The sequence below is a fragment of the Molothrus ater genome, chromosome 14 (genome assembly GCF_012460135.2).
Source record: "Molothrus ater isolate BHLD 08-10-18 breed brown headed cowbird chromosome 14, BPBGC_Mater_1.1, whole genome shotgun sequence".
NCBI lineage: Eukaryota > Metazoa > Chordata > Aves > Passeriformes > Icteridae > Molothrus > Molothrus ater.
The window spans coordinates 16,086,569-16,105,488 of NC_050491.2; the positions used below are offsets into that span (position 1 = coordinate 16,086,569).

At 42.0% G+C, this 18,920-nt stretch overlaps 1 long non-coding RNA gene across 5 annotated transcripts in view; it reads right to left on the reverse strand.

Annotated features, from left to right (window-relative positions):
- Nucleotides 1-6,370: 6,370 nt before the first annotated feature.
- Nucleotides 6,371-18,920, reverse strand: part of LOC118698865 (uncharacterized) — a 127,193-nt gene continuing 114,643 nt past the window's right edge. For all 5 annotated transcript variants that reach the window (XR_008508624.1, XR_004981956.1, XR_008508626.1 and 2 more), the window contains one exon: nt 6,371-9,919. This is a non-coding gene — a long non-coding RNA (uncharacterized LOC118698865). The remainder of the gene's footprint in view (nt 9,920-18,920) is intronic.

Consider the following 18,920-nt stretch of genomic DNA (forward strand, 5'->3'; position numbering starts at 1 on the left):
CTATCATCATTGCTAACACATCCTGCTAATGTTTAAGCACATGTAAAATCACTGTAATAAACAATCTGACTTCAGTTCTGTCTGCAAATAAGGCTGTCTTTGATGATTTGAAGCTGAGATGGAAGGGCAGTAAAAAAAAGTATTTTTATAATGATGTATTATGGATGGATAATGATTTGCTGCTGCTTTGTTATTGTACATCAAAGGAATCAATTGAAACGAGCCAGTTCAGTGTCAGCAGAGCACAAATGCTGCAGCTTTTGTGGGTGCTGCACCCACTCTTGCCTTTGGACCTGGACCTGTTTGGGTCTCCTGTAGGAACAGAGCATCCTTTGCATGAACATTTGGGTGTGGGCATCTAAGGCAGGGGGAAAATTCTCTTTGGACCTCATTTTTTAAAATAAAAACTCCCATTTTTCTGAGTTTCACTTACAAATGCAGTAAGACTTTACTACATCTTCATTATGTGATTCTGTTGACATAATCCAAAACTGTGAAAGCAAATACAGCACCATACATTAAAATGTTCTTATGATAAGTGATACTTTAAAAACTGGATGCTTTATAATAGTTTAACTATTTTAACATACATTCAGCCTTGCATGTTTGAAAATGCTTTCACAGCTCTTTCAGAAAGGACACTGAAATGTGCACTCAATAAGCAGTAGATACCTTTTCACCATCTATTATTTTTGTGTCTCCAAGAGTGGTTAGTTGTGAGAAAAGGGGAGGTTTTTGCTGTGTGTGTATAGAAATAAATTTATATAAATAAAGAAATAAAGATAGATAGATAGATAGATAGATAGATAGATAGATAGATAGATAGATAGATAGATAGATAGATAGATAGATAGATAGATAGATACCTGCTGCTCCTGGTACCAGAACAAGGATTCTGGAATAAATTCTGGCTGGTCAGAGGGAAGATGGAGATGGAGCAGCCAGAGAAGTGACGTGTTCATATTGAGCTATACAAAATCCATCCAGCTCTAATTAATCACTGTGTGCTTCACTCAGCCCCCAGTGGGCCAGACTTACTTTTCACAAGAAAACCCAAAGTAAAACAGTGGAGACAAACTCAGTTCCTCCTGAGTTGTTACCTGAAATGGTTTCATTATGGTGAGGTTTGTGTCACAGCTCTCTCACAATAAATGTTGCAGTCCCACACCCCTGACATTAAGGTTATTGAGAGTTTTTGCTGTACACAGCCTGATTTAAATGCTCTGCATGAATCACTTGAGTGTCCCAGCAGCACATGGATGGACCTTTGGGGCTGTGCTGCAGGAGGGCAGGGAGGTGTTTGTGGTCACCCTGTCCTGCCCTTGGACAGCTGGACATGGTACAGGAGCCTGCTGGGTGCTCCTTTAGGACCTGGGGTTTGCCTGAAGCTTCACCTTGTTACCCAAAGCCACATGCCTAAAATGGACTGTCCCCCTCATCCACCAAAGTGGCCAAACAGGAAAAAACCACTGGCACTAAGTGAAACAAGGTGAGTTAGCTAAAAAGAGAGGAAAGAATTACCAGGAAAGAAAAATAAATCTTAATTCGCTCCAGTGCTGGTAGGATTTGGTGTTTAACTTTAATCCTGTGTTTCATTCTCTGTCAGGGAGAAATACCTGGTTTGTGTTTCCCTGACAATTCCTGCCATTAGCTGAGAGTGTTTATTCCCAGAGCTGTGTGCCATCAGTTGATGATGCTGGGACACTTACAAAAGAGAGGTTTTGGCAGGAAAAATGTAACATTTGGAACATTATTATGAAACATAATATTGTTCTTTGTAGATCAGGCCAAAGCTATTCCATGCAAATTTTTGCATTCTCTTCCTTGGTGTCAGCTGGAGCAGAGGGTGAAACCACAACCCTAAAAGTAAGAAAACAGACCAAAAATGCTTAAAAACAAGGAATAAACTCCTCATTGGACTTTTTCTTGATAGTTCTGTAAAGGTGCTGAAGACAGAAATGGTACACAGAGATTTTTGGTGTCAGATCAGTGCTTTGCATTTTATGTGATCATTTACACCTGTGCAAAGTGAGTGTTTGGTAGCATTTGACAGCTGATTTAGTAACGTTTGACACCTATATTACAATGTTGAAATGACTTTACAATGTGCAAAGCAGTGGAAAAAGCTCTGATTCTTTTCGGGGCTTTTTCTTTATAGTTGAATATTGAAATTCCATTCCAAAGGAAAAAAATGTAATTCCTCACATCCTGACTGTAATTCTTTATTTCTTCTAGTATATTATGTTCTGCTCATACTAACTTGGGGGAAAAAAAGAAAAAAAGCATAAAGGGAAAAGAGAAAAGCAATTGTGTTTAATCCACAGCCTGGATTCACAGGTGCTGACTCTTACACCAAACCAAACCCAGCTGAAAGGAGACTTAGGGAAGTGAGAACTCTGCCGCTGGGAGGAGAAACCCTGCAGGACCAAGACTCCTGATTTGTGGAGGCTGGTAAGTAAATTGCTTGCTTTTTATAGTTACCAGGTTTTTTGAAATTAATATAAATTTTCACCAAATGAAAGTTTTGTTTTCACTTGAATTGGTCTTGAATTCTTCAAAGCAACCTCCCAAGCCAGAGTATTTCTTTTTTGCTGCTTGAAGACAGGCAGCATCAGACTCTTCAGGATAGGGGTTGGTCACTCTGATAATCTTTGTCAGCAATATTGCCTCTGTGCCTAAAGAGTCACTGCAGTTCTGAGGGTACAAATAGAGCTTTTCCCACTCCAGGACAAGCCCAGTAAGGAGGATCATGGACACAGCAAAAACACTGGCTAAATTTACTGTACCATTTGTGAAGGCACAGCTATTTGAAATGCAATTGCCAATGTTGTGTGTTGACAGGATGTGATATCTTAATGAAAATAATAATATTGTTTGCTCATCTGGTACCAGCTTGATTCCCAAAGGAAAAGCCTCTCAGCCTTCACACGTGGAAGTGCTTTTCCAGCTGAACTGCTGCAGCAGCCAGTGCAGCATGAGGAAGTGAAGTGTCTGTGGAGTTCATGGGCTGGTGAGGAGGCAGGGCCAATTTGCCAAGGCTGGAATCACTGACAGGCTGAGTGACCCATGGCCAGGCTGTCACCTCACTTTACATCACACTCTGCAGCACAGCCCAGCAGAACAGAACCTGGGAAAAATGACTCCAGCAGGAGATTGCAGGGTTTTTCAAGGTTACAGTGCTGGGTTGTCATTTCCTAGATCAATTCCAGTGGCCTCTTGCTGGCACCTATTGATAAGGCAGAGAGCAGCCTCTTGCTTTGCCATCACTCAGAATTAAATTCCCCTACATTCACCAGTGGCTGTGTCTTGGTCTAAACCAGATGCACAGAAATCAAAGCTCCCCATGCCCTCCCTGTGTTCACAGGGCTGCTTTCACCTGCAGTGCCTGGCTCAGGGCAGCCCAGCCAGCTGGCACGAGTGGAGAGGCTCAAATGTTAGCCAAAGGACAGCAAAATTATTTATTTTAAACAAGAAAATAAAGCAGGACATTTAACTAGCTCAGTATGGCAGCTGCAGCTGAGGGGGAGAACAGACAACAACCCAAATGTTTATTGTATGGGTTTTGTACCCCATAAAGGTAGCAAGGGGAAATCATTAAAGGATCATTTGCTCAGTCTCAGGGAAGGATTGATTTCCAGGGAGGCAGTGCAGTGCACCCCAAAACCTGAGATTGACTCATTTCCCACTGTGGTTCCCAGCCAGGAATCTCCACTGCCCTGTGCTCAGGCATTCTGGAAAGGCTGAAGGGTGAGGGAGATAACATCAGCTGCTGCAAATGGGCCTGGTGATTTCTGACTTGGGTTTTATTAGGAATTTGAAGGTGACATCCCTTCCTGATGAACACATCCCCAGCCCATTAGTGTCAGCCAGAGTTATGCTCACATGGCACAAGGAGCTGATCCCTTCCGTGTGTCTGTCCAGGCTCTGACACGCAGCCCCAGTCCTGGGCCTGACTCAAACAATGACAGCTTAATGAGGGTTTACTCTGTGCTCCATGGCTCTATAAAAGTAATTTTTAAATAGCATAATGGAATAATATTTACTCGACAGCCTCTGCATTGTTTATTCCCCAGTGTCTATCTTGCAGTCTTGAAAGATGGAAATAAATATTTACTCACTCTTCATTCATGCAGTTTATTCTATGTGGAACTGCAGCCAGCCCTATTCATCCTATTGCCTTTCAGAGGGATGCTATAAAGAGAAGAAATTAATTGTAGTTAAACTTAGGTATGTGATAAAAAGGACAAAAAAGTTTGTGCTGGCTCCTGTGTGCATTTTACTGCACATGCCCCATCCCCTCGGCCAGTGTGGGGGGAGTGTGTGCCTGTAAAAATCACATTGCCTCCAGCTCATTGCTGTCCACTGACACAGCCTCTCTGCAAAAACTTTTGATGAATAGTCAGCATCTAATTCCTCAGTAATAAAAAACCCTAAGTTGCTTGCAATCATTATTCCAAATGGAAAAATTAATTGTAAATAACTGGAAGTCAATTAAGGCTGGGTTCTGCCGGGTAATGCAAATCTTTTATAGTTTTGTTTCAGTTAACTGCCTCATTAATGATTTATAGATGTGTATACAGCTGTGGGAACCATAGCATTATCTAATGCACTCAGAGAATAATTACATATGAAAAGAACTACGTGGCTCAAGGGAAAAACTCAGAAATTACTTACTGCCTTAACTTCAACCATATTAAGATGCAAAGCATTTAGAAACCAACTGTGATGTTTTATCATATTCTCGAGGTTTCATATTCTTTTTAAAAAGGGAAAACTAATTCTTTCTAAAAAAATATTTGTACATTTCAGTATTACACAGTGCACAAAAATCAAGATGTCTCAGCTGACAACGTCAGCATTTATTTATTATTTAAAAGCCTAAGTTATAAAACACTCCCATTCCCTTTGTGCATCTGCTATACAGGAATAAAAGACATTTCTCCAGTTAAACAATTCATGGGCATATGCATCTATCTCCCTGAATTACACAGAGCCAGAAGTAATTTTGGGAAGACTTCCTTCAGGAGTCATTTTCCTGAATATACAAATACACTGGTACTTTTTCTTTGATGATGCTAATTTTGGAAGTTTGAGGAGTTTTTTTGTAAAATACTGTTTTCCCTCCTGAATAGGGCAGTGAAGCTGAAGTTTGCACCATTTGGTACTTATTTCTAATAGATTTTAATCCAGTGATAAACTGCTGCAGGATATTTAGAAGCACCATAGAAGATATTTTGCTTTCAAGTCTGCTTTTCATTTCATTCTGAGGGCAGTGAAGGGGCCAGGGTTTTTCTCCCCAAACCCAGACATTTGACCTGCAGGGCCTGCCCTGACATTTTCTGTGCAGTTTTCTCCAGAACAGAGCAGGTCCCCAGAGCTCCTGGCACATTTTCTGTGTCGGGGCAGAAAACCCAAATGTGTTCTGTGCCCCAGCTCTGCCTTCATCCTCAGCTGAACAGAGCCACCATGCCCTGGTTCTGTCCCCAAAGTGGCTCCAGGAATATTGGGGTGTTCCTGGCCAGCTGCTGCTGGTTTGAGCTGTCAGCCTGGAGCTTCCCTGGAGCATCCTCACAGCCCCTCCTTGCCCATCCCTGAACCTCCTAGAACCTCCCAGAACCTCCTCTCTTCCTCCCCCATCTTCTTCAGGCCTCTGCCCCCAGCTCTTGCCTCCAGCCCCGTGCTGTTCTTTGTTTGCTCACTCAGGTGGGATGGATCTGTCTGTGCTCCTTCCCACGTGTCCTGTGGTTTAGGGCCTTTTTGGCCACACATTTGGCAATATTAAAACCCTGGCCCAGTTGTCTGTTGGAACTATACAAGGCCAGAGGGAGGCAAATAAATTTTTTATTTTGTCTGCAGATGTTCAGCCTCTGACATAAAACCTGTAACTATCCTGTACCACCCTCTTCATTTCCCAAATCACGTCAGCACCTTCCACCAGGTAGGAAAGAAAAACACCCAGCCTGATGTCCTTCAGTGGGGAAAGGACACCAGGCACTCATTCCAGGTTTTCCCAGTGCCACCAACCACCTGCAGCTGCTGGCCAGCTGGCTGTGGGATGAAACGGAGCCCAGAGTGCTCAGGGTCCTGCTTGCTGTGCTGGAGAGCTGCTTCCAGGGAGAGGGAGGCTCAGGTGAACATTCACAAGTGTTTGCTGTGCAGAACATTCATGGTGGGTTCTGCTCCTTCATGCCTGTTAAAAACAGTTTTAGGTGTTTGTGATTCTGCTTGGCACTGAAGGAAATTGTTGACTCTAGATTGTATTGACTGATGGAATAATCCAGGGTGATGAGGTCCCAGGGAGTCATTTGTTCCCACCTCAAAGACTTCTGTGACCGTGTGTGAAGTGGAAGTGAAGGCAACAGCATGGGAATAAGGTTTTTGGAGGGTTTATTGCCAGATAATAAACAAATAGACAATTGAAATTGTCATAAAAGATATGTAACTCTACAGTGGTGTAATGAAACATTATCATTATCTACAAGGACAAATTAAGGGCTGCAAATCAAGTATCAGCTAACATTAGAAAAATGTACTTTTTATTCTAAGCTTTTGAGGCTGTACAGCATAACCTGCATAAGGAACAGCTAAATTAATCAAGATTGAGCTGTCTAGGGTGATTAAACACACAGATACAACCTTTGGCTTGTGACATCCTCATAGGTGTCCTTAAGGAGTTGTAGGCAGAGAGGTACATGGCTTTAATGGCACCTGAATGTGCCTTGGAATATTCTTGTGGAGGGTCTGGGCTTGACACCTTTTTGTTCAACACAGTCTGGCCATTCTTGCCTTCTGCTGTCTCTGTTTTTATGTTTTATTTCAGTGCAACCACCACAGGTCAGTCCATCAAGTCTTCCTGAACAGTAGCCAGTAGTTCTTATGGCCATTTCTTACTTGCTTTTGGAACATTTCAAAAAAATAGTTAAGATATTTGGCAAACCATCTCCTAATTAGCAAAAATGTTAGTAATTTCTCTTGTTTGACTGCAGTTTATCACACTGTGAGCTGGAAAGATTTTAAGGCATTCTCAGTCCTGGTTTTAATGTTCTTTATAATCAAAAGGGTAAAATGAAGGCACATTGAGTACTCACCAGGATGAGTATGGTGGGAGGCAGGCAGAAAAGACCTGCCAGCTCTCACCATGCCTCTGTCAGAGCTCAGAGTGCCATAAAGAGTCTCCCTCAGAGACAAAACCAATAATCTCAGATCCTCTGCCCCTGAGAGAAAAATGGGATCACGAAATGAGAAAGTGGAAGAAACATTTTATTGTGAATTCCTTTGCCATCTGAAATGCAGCTTGGGGATGGGATTGCTGCACTCAGGGACTCTGCCATCCTTTCCTTCCTCAGTCCCACACTCAGGCTGGAGATCTGCCAGGAGAATGAACCAAAACCATTGTGGTGGCACAGGGGACAGGAGAGGGATGGGAGGCACAGGAGGCCTCTGGGGACTCCCCATCCACCAGTGGAGATCCCAGGTTCTCAAGGTGACAAACTCACTCATTCCTTCAGCAAGCACAGCCCAGTTCCTCTTCTGTTTCCCCCCAGTCAGATAAATTCTCATAACCAAAAACCACGGCCAAGGAAGCATTTATTTTGTTTCCATATGACATTCTCCATCTGAAAGATTCGTAAATCAGACCCAAAAGTCACTCACAGCAGGTTGAAATCTGATGTTACAAAGATTTAATCTGGGAAAAAAAAAAAGATAAACCCACCCTGAAATAAATTCTGCTCTATTAGATTTGCTAAGAGTCCAATTATGCTTTTCCATTTTGTACCATTCTTATGGAAGGCAGGGGAAGTGATGCATATTTATCAGTGTGGTGTTACTCTTTATTCTGCCTGTATGCCTTGGCAGTGACTTCAGAAGATAAATGCTGAACTCCCCAGCTGATAACTCAGGAGCTTTGCTCTGAGCTCCAGGTGCCCTGGAGGAGAGCAGCCCCAGTGATCATTTCTCCTCCTGGATCAGAATTTTGAAGTGTTCCAGCTGGATCAGTGTTTGAGAAAGAATTGTTCCCCCTCATTCCTCATGCCTTGTGCTGTTCCTCCCCTGGGGAGCAGAGTTTGTAGGAACTGTGAGCCCTGGGCCCTCCTGTGGGGTTTGCAAACATCCAGGCACACGATGGAGACCCAGAGGCCACTCCTCAACAGCTCTGCTTAAAAAAAAACAACATTTACCCACTTCTAACTGAAGAAAAGAGTGCAAAATGAGGCTGTGGAAACTCTGTATACCAAAATACATATTTTCTATTTTGTACATGAGAATTAAGACTGAGTCTTAATTAAAATTAGCAGTGAATAATACATATTCACTTGGATAGTTTATTATTTCCTCACTGGATGTGTTTTTCTCACATCATTATGCATCCATGCACATTTTGTGGACTGTAAATGTGATTAGCCCATCAAGTTATATTTAGGGCATTTTGAAATTGGCCACTTGTACCTGTGTGCCACACATCTCATCACTGCCCCTGGAATCTCATAAAATCAGAGAAATACTGAGAACTTCATCAGCATTGTGACCTCATTTGAAGAGCACCTAAACATGCACTTACTTTTATTGTTTAGCTATATACAATCAAACTTTACATGTGATAGCTAATTTTAAAAACAATGTATGCAATTTCATGTTCCTGTGGGTGGTGAAATAAGTGTTATTTTGTCCTTACAGCTGTTGCTTTCTCTCAACATAATAATGCACAAATCAGTAGCAGAAAGACAACATTTCATAGTCCTTACTTATGCTATAAAGGTGATGCATATAAACTTTATAGTTGGTACTGGTATAAAAAGTGCTGGTATAGTCTGAGTGCATCAAACTATAAAGTCAAAACAGAAAGTACCAGGATGAAATAATTTTGGACAGCTGGGAAGACTTTGATGCTATAAATTGTAAAAAAATTAGCAATGCCAAGTTTTCATGTGGACTCTAATAGGGTCTGAAATGTCACAACTAACAAATTTTCATAGCAAAGAAGGGAAGTTTTGCAAGTTTGAGCCCTGATCTTGTCTGATTTAAAGGAAGGGTGCCCAGCCCAGATCTGAGCCCTGCCTTTATCCCCCAAACCTCACCCATTCTGTGGGACAGGGCCATGAATGAACCCCTAAACAGGGGGGTGTGGGGGCACAGAGGACTCCCAGGAAAGATCCACCCAGTTCCCACCTCCAGGTGGGGACAGGGATGTCCAACAGAGATTCAAGTGGCTTGTGCAGTGCAGTCAGTGAATCCATGGAGAGCTGGCATTTCAGCAGCTCCAAATGCAGTCTCACCCTGTGCCAGAGCCCTCCCAGCTGAGCAGTGCCACCAACTCATGATCCACCTGGAGGGGGACAGAAACCACGAAATTCCACAGTCTCCTGGGGCTTGCTGGTTTAGGAGGGTGGGGAACCCTCTGCATGGACAGTTGGTGAAATCTCCTTCTCACTCTTGGCCAATAAAAGCTGAAATCCCTGCACTGGCCAGGGAAATGATGGACGCAGTTTGAATTCCACAGGAGGGTCTCTCACTCTCTGCCCTTCATTTTGTGCAGAAGTGAAGAGAGTCTGTGGGTGCCCCAAAATCCTCAGCAGGTGCAAAGAGAGGGTGGCAACAGTCAGGGACAGCCAGGAATGACAGGAGTGCAGGTCCAGGGTGATTTTAGGGTTTCACTGGTAATGTTTCTCTGAATTTAGGTGAATTTTGGTGTCCTGCAGGCTCCAGACAGAGTTTATGATTTTAGGGTTTCACTGGTAATGTTTCTCTGAATTTAGGTGAATTTTGGTGTCCTGCAGGCTCCAGACAGAGTTTATGGAAAGGGAAGGGTGAGGCTTGTGTGGGTAGAACATTCCAAGCACGGCTGTGTCTCCATCCAGGCATTCCAGGGAGAATTCCTCATGCTGCTGAATTCAGGAGCCTCCCAGGGCACAGAGACTGGCTGGAAAAAAATGGATAAAGATATTTTTAAAAAAATCCCCCTGGGACCATCTCCCATATTTAATAAGGAAAAGCACCTTCTGTGCAGCCAATAAAAGTTGAGTCTCTCATGAAGATTTATACCATATTACACACCGAAATTCAATGTACAATGATACCCTTGTGTATACAGTTGTCAGAATAATAATCTTTGTCTGTCTGATCAACTTATATTTTATGCCAACAACACAGCATTTAATATTATACAGTTTCAGAGGAAGAAAATAAATTTATTCATGTAACAACTTGCCCAGTAGCTTAAACAGATAAAGTGAAAAAAAAATAGCTTGGAATTTTTACATTAACTTGTGATCCACAATACAGATTTCTATACAATTTCAGCAATTTTATGCAGCAAGAAAAACTATGATTCTTAATCTAGTTTCTGAAATTGTCTCACTATTTTATATTGCCTTGAGGAATAATGCAGTTGGATCTGACTGCTGCAGTTTGCTTTTGGCATCCTCCTGAAACGAGGAGCCTAAAAATACCAATGGTAACCAACAGCTTCTTTCTACATTCTGCATTGTCACATTCTGTGCTGTATTCTTAGGCTTTGTGCCTCAAAATATACATCCAGAAACACTTATAGGGAAGTTATGGATGGACTCCCCCACAACCAAAGCACTCCTTGAGAGAAATCAGTGGAGTCTTCCCACGGCTGGGGCTGCTTCCAAATGATGCAAAGCTCAGCCAGATAAGGAAAACTTCAGCAATATAGAAAATCTCAGTTTTGTATGTAGATCCATTAAATCTATTCTCCTAGCAGCCTGTGCAGAAAACTGACAGACTTTGAATGATTTATTGGTATCTTTTTAAAGGCATCTACTTTTTACCTTACATTAATTTTTCTTTATATAACAATACCTGACAAAAAAAGGGAACCTGGTGACATGCCACCCCCTCCCAACCCCCCCAAAAAAAGCTAATGGAAAGATTGGACAGAGGATTGGGAAGAGAAATCAAAGAGGATGGTTAGAGATGTGTCTGTGCCCCAAGATGCACCCTAAGAACAAAAGCTGCACACCCAGAAAAGAAAGGGGTGCCCCAGCCTTAGGGCAGAGCAGTTAAACCTCACCTAAAGTTAATATTTAGTTAATATAAAGTTATTATTGGTGAGACCCTGGCACAGGTGCCCAGAGCAGCTGTGGCTGCCCCTGGATCCCTGGCAGTGCCCAGGGCCAGGCTGGACAGGGCTGGGAGCACCTGGGACAGTGGGAGGTGTCCCTGCCATGGCAGGGGTGGGATGGGATGGGCTTTCAGTTCCTTCCAACCCAAACCATTCTGGGATTCTCTGATTGCAGAGGAAAAGTAAAATTCTTGTGAGAGTGTAACAAAATGGGCAGAGTTCTCCATTTTTATCAAAACCTCCAAATCCCCTGGCTGGGCTGTGATGCTTTCAGGGAAGCATTGCCTGATAACCCATTGGTGACTATCATTGAAACTTTTCCAAAATTGTGTATTGTTGCACCAAGACACAATTGAATTGCTGTTTCCTCATAACAGGATGTGCTCTGAGGGCCTGAGGAACGTGCCTGACTCCAAAATACACACACACACACACGTGCTGAGCCCCACACACACACAGCTCCTGCGTGGGAAGGAGCCCCGGGACGTGCTGGCCAGGGGTTGGACATTTCTTTTGCAATCAAAGAGAGGAAGCAGCCATCCACTGTCATCTTAATTATCAGAATATTTCTATTTAGGCAGCTGTGGACCAGTTTATGGGTGAGAACTTTAATGCCAAGTTCATTTATGTGGAATAAAATACACACGTGTAAGAACAGAATTAGGTAGACGTGACAGAGATGCACATGAGAAAAATACATGAGAAAAATACACCTTCACTACAGAAAAAAAAAAAAAAGCTAAAGGAGAACACAGATTAAATCCAGCTTTGAGATTTATAGGAATTGGTTTGCATAGAGCACATTTGGAGCACTTTGATCAGATTAACTCCTCTGTATAAAAGCAAACCAACACTTCCAACCTACATCATATTGCCCCAGGAGAAAAACAAAAAAAAAAGTCAGTTACAAATGAGCTGTCCCCCAAAATAACTCAGGCCTTTGTGGACTGATAGTCTGAAACTGCTCCAGAGAGGTGAGAAAAGGCAAAAGAAAATCAAAACATCAGAAAAGGGAATTGGCTAAAAGCACAAGAGAGCTCTTGCACAGGGCCAGCTGAGCAGGGAGGCTCTGCTGACTGACACCAGCTGGGCAGGTCTGGAGGGCCTGGAAACTCAGACTTTGGGAATATATTCAGTGATTCATGGCACTGTCTGAGAATTAAAAGCCTGGAGCCCAAAAATAGAAGTTATCTATTTTTACTGGCAAAAGGAATCACCAGAAATCTCCCAAATGAGATGCACGTGGTAAAATCAAAACACTTTGAACCTGGAGAGGTTTTATTTGTAACTCAGTCAAATGCACTTTGAAAATTGCTCAGTGGTAAATTAACACCAGATTAATTGCTGTTAAAATAGGATTATCACTCACAGTATTGTACAGACAAGATTTGAAGTAAAAATTAAGAGTAATTAATTATAATTCTAATAAAAATAATAGATTCTTAACTGAAATACAGTTTTCATCCCTCAACAGCTATCATTACCAGAATATACTTTTGCTTGGAAGTAGCTCAGTTAAACTAACTTTAGAAAAAAGCAGATTGTTCTTTGTTCATTTCAAAAGTATTCTGCACATTCTAATGATCCCTTTAGAATGTTTCATCCCCTCCAATTACCTTCCAAATACATCCTGAGCAGGGATACTGTGACACGAATATCTCTGCGCTGCAAATGCACTGCTCGGGAATGTTTGTGCTCGTTTAACCAGGCACATTAAATTGAGCTGCACAGATTTGTGTCATGTATTCCCCTCAGATGGCTCCAGAATGCTGGAGCCACAGGAACAGATCACCTGCCACTCTTGGGCCCAGTCCTGCTCCTGGGGAAGTGGAATATTTCATATTTATTCAAATAGCCAGGCCTTGCTGTACATAGGCAAGAGACTCAGCAAACAAAAGTTGCTCTTTGTTTGTATTTGGACATTGGCTTTTGCAGTCACATTATTTATCTTCATTAGTCTGAACATTTTTTGTCAGACACCTGGGGATGGTGGATTTCAAAACAGTCAAATTTTGTAGCTGATGGAAAAGAAAATTTCCTTCTTTTCTCAATAGAGATGCATCTTAGGTTAAGCTGTGTAAACAAAGTTTTCCTGAGAGATTCCTTTACCCACTGGGAAAATTCTGGAAGGTACCACATTAAATATTCCAGCAGCTCAGACCTCATAGAGAGCCTTATTTTCTAATGTAATGAATTTCACCTGTTTTTCTTTTCATTTACCAATTTGCTTATCCCAGCAGTGGAGAATGAAAAGCTAGTTATACAAAACATATAGATTTTATATTTAATGAAGCAAAATGAAGTGGGTAAAAAACAGCTCCATAAAATATTTTTGCAGGGCTTTTTTGCTTTGAAAGAAAACAGGTATCCCTGTTCCCTATCAATCTTTTTTGATGCATTCTGTTCAGGGGTGGCCAGCAAACTGATAAGATCGTTCCTTCAGATTTCAAAATTACTGAATCTCATTTATCTCATGCACTGCTGAGAAAACAATCTCAAATCGTTGGTTCTACTGATGAAACTTCCTTAGCAACACAAGGGCTCCAGAATTATTTTTCAGACCTTGTCAATGCTTCCTGTGAGGTTTCCGTCACTGTCAGCATCCAACACCTCGCAGATGAGCAGGGAAAAAAACCCAGCCAGCCCAGAACGCTGTGATGAATTAATAGAAGGCAAATTAATGGATTAAATGGAATTAGTAGGAGTGATGATAAATCTAAAATTCCCTAGCAATAGTCCAGTGAATTGTGTTTTAGATTTGTGAAGTGTTTTATCATGCAGATGAGAATCCATAGAGAAGGGCCTGTGTCCCAGGGGGGTCAGAGAAATTCAGGAAGGCTGAACACTTGGTCCAAGGAATTTCTTTGGGACTGCACCCCAGGAACCAAGGCAGGAGAGCCCTCAGTGCCTTGACTGCCACAGCCTTGATGTTGGACAGGACTGCCCAGCAGGAATCCTGCTTTCCTGAATCCTACAGGCTGCTCTCTCTGCCTTGCTGGCACTTCAAATAGGACTTTTCAGCCATAATCTCTCATGGTAAATGATATTTAGGCCCCAGTTTAAACCTTCACCACCTTCACTTTATACTGACTGAGTTTCCAGTGTGCAGCCAGTCCCTTACACCAGATCTCAACAGCTGTAAAGTGTCAGCAGTGCAGGATTTGGCTTTTAATGTAACTGCAACAAACGAAAATGACTTTATTTCAGGTATCTCCACTCTCAGGTTAGAGGGTGCTTTCTGCTGTGAAGATTTTTTCCTTCCTGACACAAACGTTCACCCCAGTTCTCAAATTCACCAGCGCTCATCTGACACTTCACAAGTTGCCAAATGTCTGCTCAAACACTGAAAAACCCGGTTTCTGCAGAGTTCTAAGCTAAGTGTTAGAGAGAAGGCTGGAAACCAGTGAGGATGTGTCTATCCAGGGCCGAGCAGGGCCACTGAACATTAACCCTTTGCTGACTTCTCTGGGTGCTGTCTGCCCTTGGCTCAGTCCCTGCTGCCAGGGAACAGCCTCCCCTTCCAGCTTGCTCACGCCCTGACTTCTCTTTTTACTTTTTTTCCTTCAAATTCCTCATCATTATTTTAAAGCTGCTCTGATCCATCACCTGCTTTCCAGAGTGGCTGTGCTGCCCAGACTGAAGTGGTCAGGAAGGGAAAGAAATCCCTGCTGAGGCTGTCCAAGACAAACCATAATATTCTTAAACTATCTTATCACCTTTAAAGCTTCAACTCACTCCTTGCAGCACTTCAGTCTAAGAAAAGCTCCTTAAAATTTTAAGAATAGGTTAAGAACTCTTAAGAATAACTCAAGAATAGCTTCTTAACCTCCTTCTAAATGAGCTGTGTTCCCCTCTTGATCCATTCTGCAGTGATTTCAGACAGACAATTTAAAGCCAAGGAGATTAAATCAGTCAGAACAGAATGGTAGATAAGATTTCAAATGTTCAACACTGAAATATCTACTGCTCAAGAACAGAATGGAGATATAGGCTGGTAACAAATGATACAAAATGAAGTTAAATGGCATCAGCATTGTTAGGATCAAGAGCTTTCTCCTAAAAGTAATAAAAAACTACATGGTCTACTCAGTGAAAAAAATGGAAAGATCAGGTAGTTTATGTGTTTATACAGGGTGATGTGTGTATCACTGAGTAGAGAAAATTCACTTTTCCCTCCTGCCCCATCCCATCCGAGGGTGACCTGAGGCAGTTCTGAGCAAACAGCCTGCACTGCCTTCACCTTCAGCTCCAGGATTAGGAATTCCAGATGAATGAATCGATGTGACAAGAGAAAGCCCTGTCACTGCTTGGATGGCCTCCAGCAATGTGACACAGGGAGCCTGTGCTCAGCACGGGAAGCTGTCCCAGCAGGTGGGACATTCTGCAATGCAAGTCCTCAGCAAAACAGGCTCAGGAGTATCCTCAACCCGTCCTCCACTTCCTAATCTGCATTTAAATGCCTGATTCAGAGATTCAAAGTCTGATTCACCATGGCAGCAGTGTTGGTCAAAGCAGTAGATGGTCATCTCTGCTCCTCTGACAGTTTATGTCTCCTGAACCACAGAGAAATGGCTGTGGTGAGGCAGGAACAGGGGAATAAATGGAATAAATGCCTACAGGCTGCACCAGGCTGTTCCACATTTACATTTCTGTTGTATCACAGACACACCTGGAGAACAGAAATATTCATTGGGAAAGATCCTCATGCACTGATCCCAGGCTCAGTCAGAAACAAACCCTCAAAGTTCAGCTGCACAAGATCCCTCTGGATAAAGGACACAAGAAGAAAGGATGCAGGCACACAGCTGGGGTGATTGGGAACGGGGCTGTGGCTGGGCCTCACCCCTGATGGGCTGGACCTGTGCAGGACAGGAGAGCAGCTTTGAGCCAGGGAGTGCTGAGCAATCCCAGAGGGCACAGGGGGCACTCAGGTGCAGGGCAAGAAGGGGGAAGGGTATAAAAGAGGAGGACATGCAGCAATAAAGGAGTCTTTGGTACATTACTTAGTGTGGGGGTTTTTTTGTAGGTTTGGTTTTGGGTTTTGTTTTGTTTGTTTTTGGGGTTTTTATTCTTTTTATCTTTCATTTTTTTTTCTTTCTTGACTGTAACAAAATGCCACCCTGGAGGTTGTTTGTTCCTGCACCCGAGGATGCTGTGATAAAATCATCTGTTTGAGGTAGGAGAATCTGCACAGAGCAAAATGTGCCTCAGAATGCAGAATTCTGTTCTGCAATGGTTTTCAACTGATAATTTGTCTCTGAAAGGCTGTAGGGATATAGAAGTTGTAGATCAAATTAAGAACATGTTTACTAGATTATAAGTAATGGGATTGGTACAGTAGTTTTAGTGTTAGCAGTGAGTTGAGTTTGAGTCCATTTTAATTATGTAATAATGAATGTAGCCTATTTTTTATACATTGACTATAGCATTATCTGTAAACTCCATCAGCCTACTGGTATTCTTATGTTGTACAAGTTTTTTAAATACTCTTCTGAGACCCTCCCCTACTCCAGGGTGAATGGCAGGCAAAAATATCTCATGAATATATATATAGTCACATTATTATGTAGCATATCAGCTGTCCCCATAAATGTCATCTAACCGTATTATACATAATATCCTGGAAAATCCTTTAAAAACTGTGTTACAGAATTGAGAGGTCTTGAACTCATCCAGAAAGATAAAATTATTGTAAATAGGGTCAGACTTCCACAGTTAAAACCTCTTGGAATAAAAGGACTATTGAAGAAAACAGGAAGAGTGAGAGGAAGCAAAACAGTTTGACAACCTTCCTTCCTCCTCCTAAATGCTCAGTAAATGCTATTTATTTATTTGAATAGTTATGAACTGTGGTACTGCTCCTGCCAAAGAGACAGAGCTTCTTCCCCATACATAATTTAAGCAATGAAACATGGGAAACAATGCATGAACGGTAAAATTTAATATTAACAATGAAGTGTGGACTCCTGGTTATTATACTAGTCAAGTATTTATTTAAACTTAAGACAATTAAAATTATTGTCCTATATAAAATAAGGATTTTAAGTGACAAAGGAACTAACATTGAGCAGGCCAGTTTGTTGGCTGACAACCAGAAAAAATTAAATGCAAGAAAGTTCAGTGTGCAAAGGGATTTCTCACCAGAGAGAAGATGCACAGTATCACAGATTTCAACTTTAAAATGTTTGGTATATTTCTGCATTACATAAGTAAAATCCCATACTCTACCATTCTGTACTATAAATACATTGCAAATAAATGTTTTATGGTGTTCCCTCCCTCATTTATACCTTTAAAAATCCACAGCTATGATTTATGCTTTTGAGGATGGCATAATAGAATTTGACATTTTCCAGCTGAGGTGTGGCCTAGTTCCAGCTCCATGCTTCATTACATTGTACTCCCTTTGAGAGGATGAGGAGAGTAAAAATAGCCAGGTTGTTAAAAATGTAAAAAGCATAAATGAATTCTCACCAGATGTGCTGTTCAGTTGTCATTTTCATAAAATTATGGTTGTTAAACTTTTGCTTGCCATGACATGCTAGAAATCAATATGTGCTATGAACAACATGTCTGGAGAGATCATTCCCTCCTCATTAACATCTCTCTTCTTTGGATTATCCCATAATTTAAATAAGAGGAGACTGCCGGGGTCCAGCCTCTGCCATGGACCACCAGAGCATCCCTGCAGGCACAAACTGGACAGAAAGGTTACAAAGATTGCAATGCTCAAGTTAGAAATGTGAACAGTTTAAAAGCTTTTAAAGCACTGTCTTTTTGGCAAGGGACAAATGAGAGTGTAAACAACACATAAAATGTGTTTTCCTTGTCCTGCTGGATAGATTCAAGATGTTTTTATCTTAACATCAAAGCAGTTGGGTTTGGCATCAGGTAACAGAAATGCCTCACAATTCATTGAAATCTGCTTTGCTGAATGCTGGAAGTAGTGTTCAAGTATGGAGCCTATTTTAAGCCTGATCTCTCACTGTGAGATGAATTTAAAATAATTGAAGGAAGAAATGGGAATTATGCTGCTTTTACACTGTGTGGGCTCCTGCACACAGATGACTTGCTTGCTGAATGTCAGGAAGTTTGGGATGGAGATTTCTGATGTCTGAAGAAAAAGTGCTGTTCTTTGGTCAAAAAAGTTGTTACAAACAAGATAGCCAAGAAGAAAGATTTGTCAGCTTCCCTGTGAATGGCAAAAGGTTGAGTAGATTACTCAATATTTGTCAGGTTTGAGGTGATTGCCTGTCACTACACAAGAAGTGAATAATATTGACAGCTTTATAAGATCAAAATTCAAAGCCTGCAAGGATATGTGGCTGCATTACACAGAACTTTGCAAAGACCTTCTGTGTCAGGAACCTCAGTTGTGAGGAGTAGGAGGTTGCAGGCACCAGCAGGGGAGAGTCACAGGATGGTCCCTGGTCTGGGGTCACATTCCAGTTCTCCAGCCACATTACCCAGCCCTGTCTGAACACCTGAAGGTGCTCAGCAGCTCCAGCAAACAGCCTGAGTAATTCTCTGAGTGCTGAACTGACACCACAGCTTGTTCTGAGCCACTTCTGGGACATGTAACAGGAAGCTCTACACCTGTCACCCTAAACAGCTTAAAAAATAAATTATGGGATATTTTATTATTATTTTCCCTGCACTTCCTTGTTCATGCTCAGAAAATCCTTGGAAAGCTGACATTTATCAACAATCCCAGGTGGAATCCTGCTCTTAGATGCTCCAGGGAGAGTGGATGCAGCTTTAGGGGAAAAGCCTAGATCTCCTTTGGGGTCAGTGACCCTGTTCCTAATAGAAGGGGTTTCTGAATGGAGAGGGC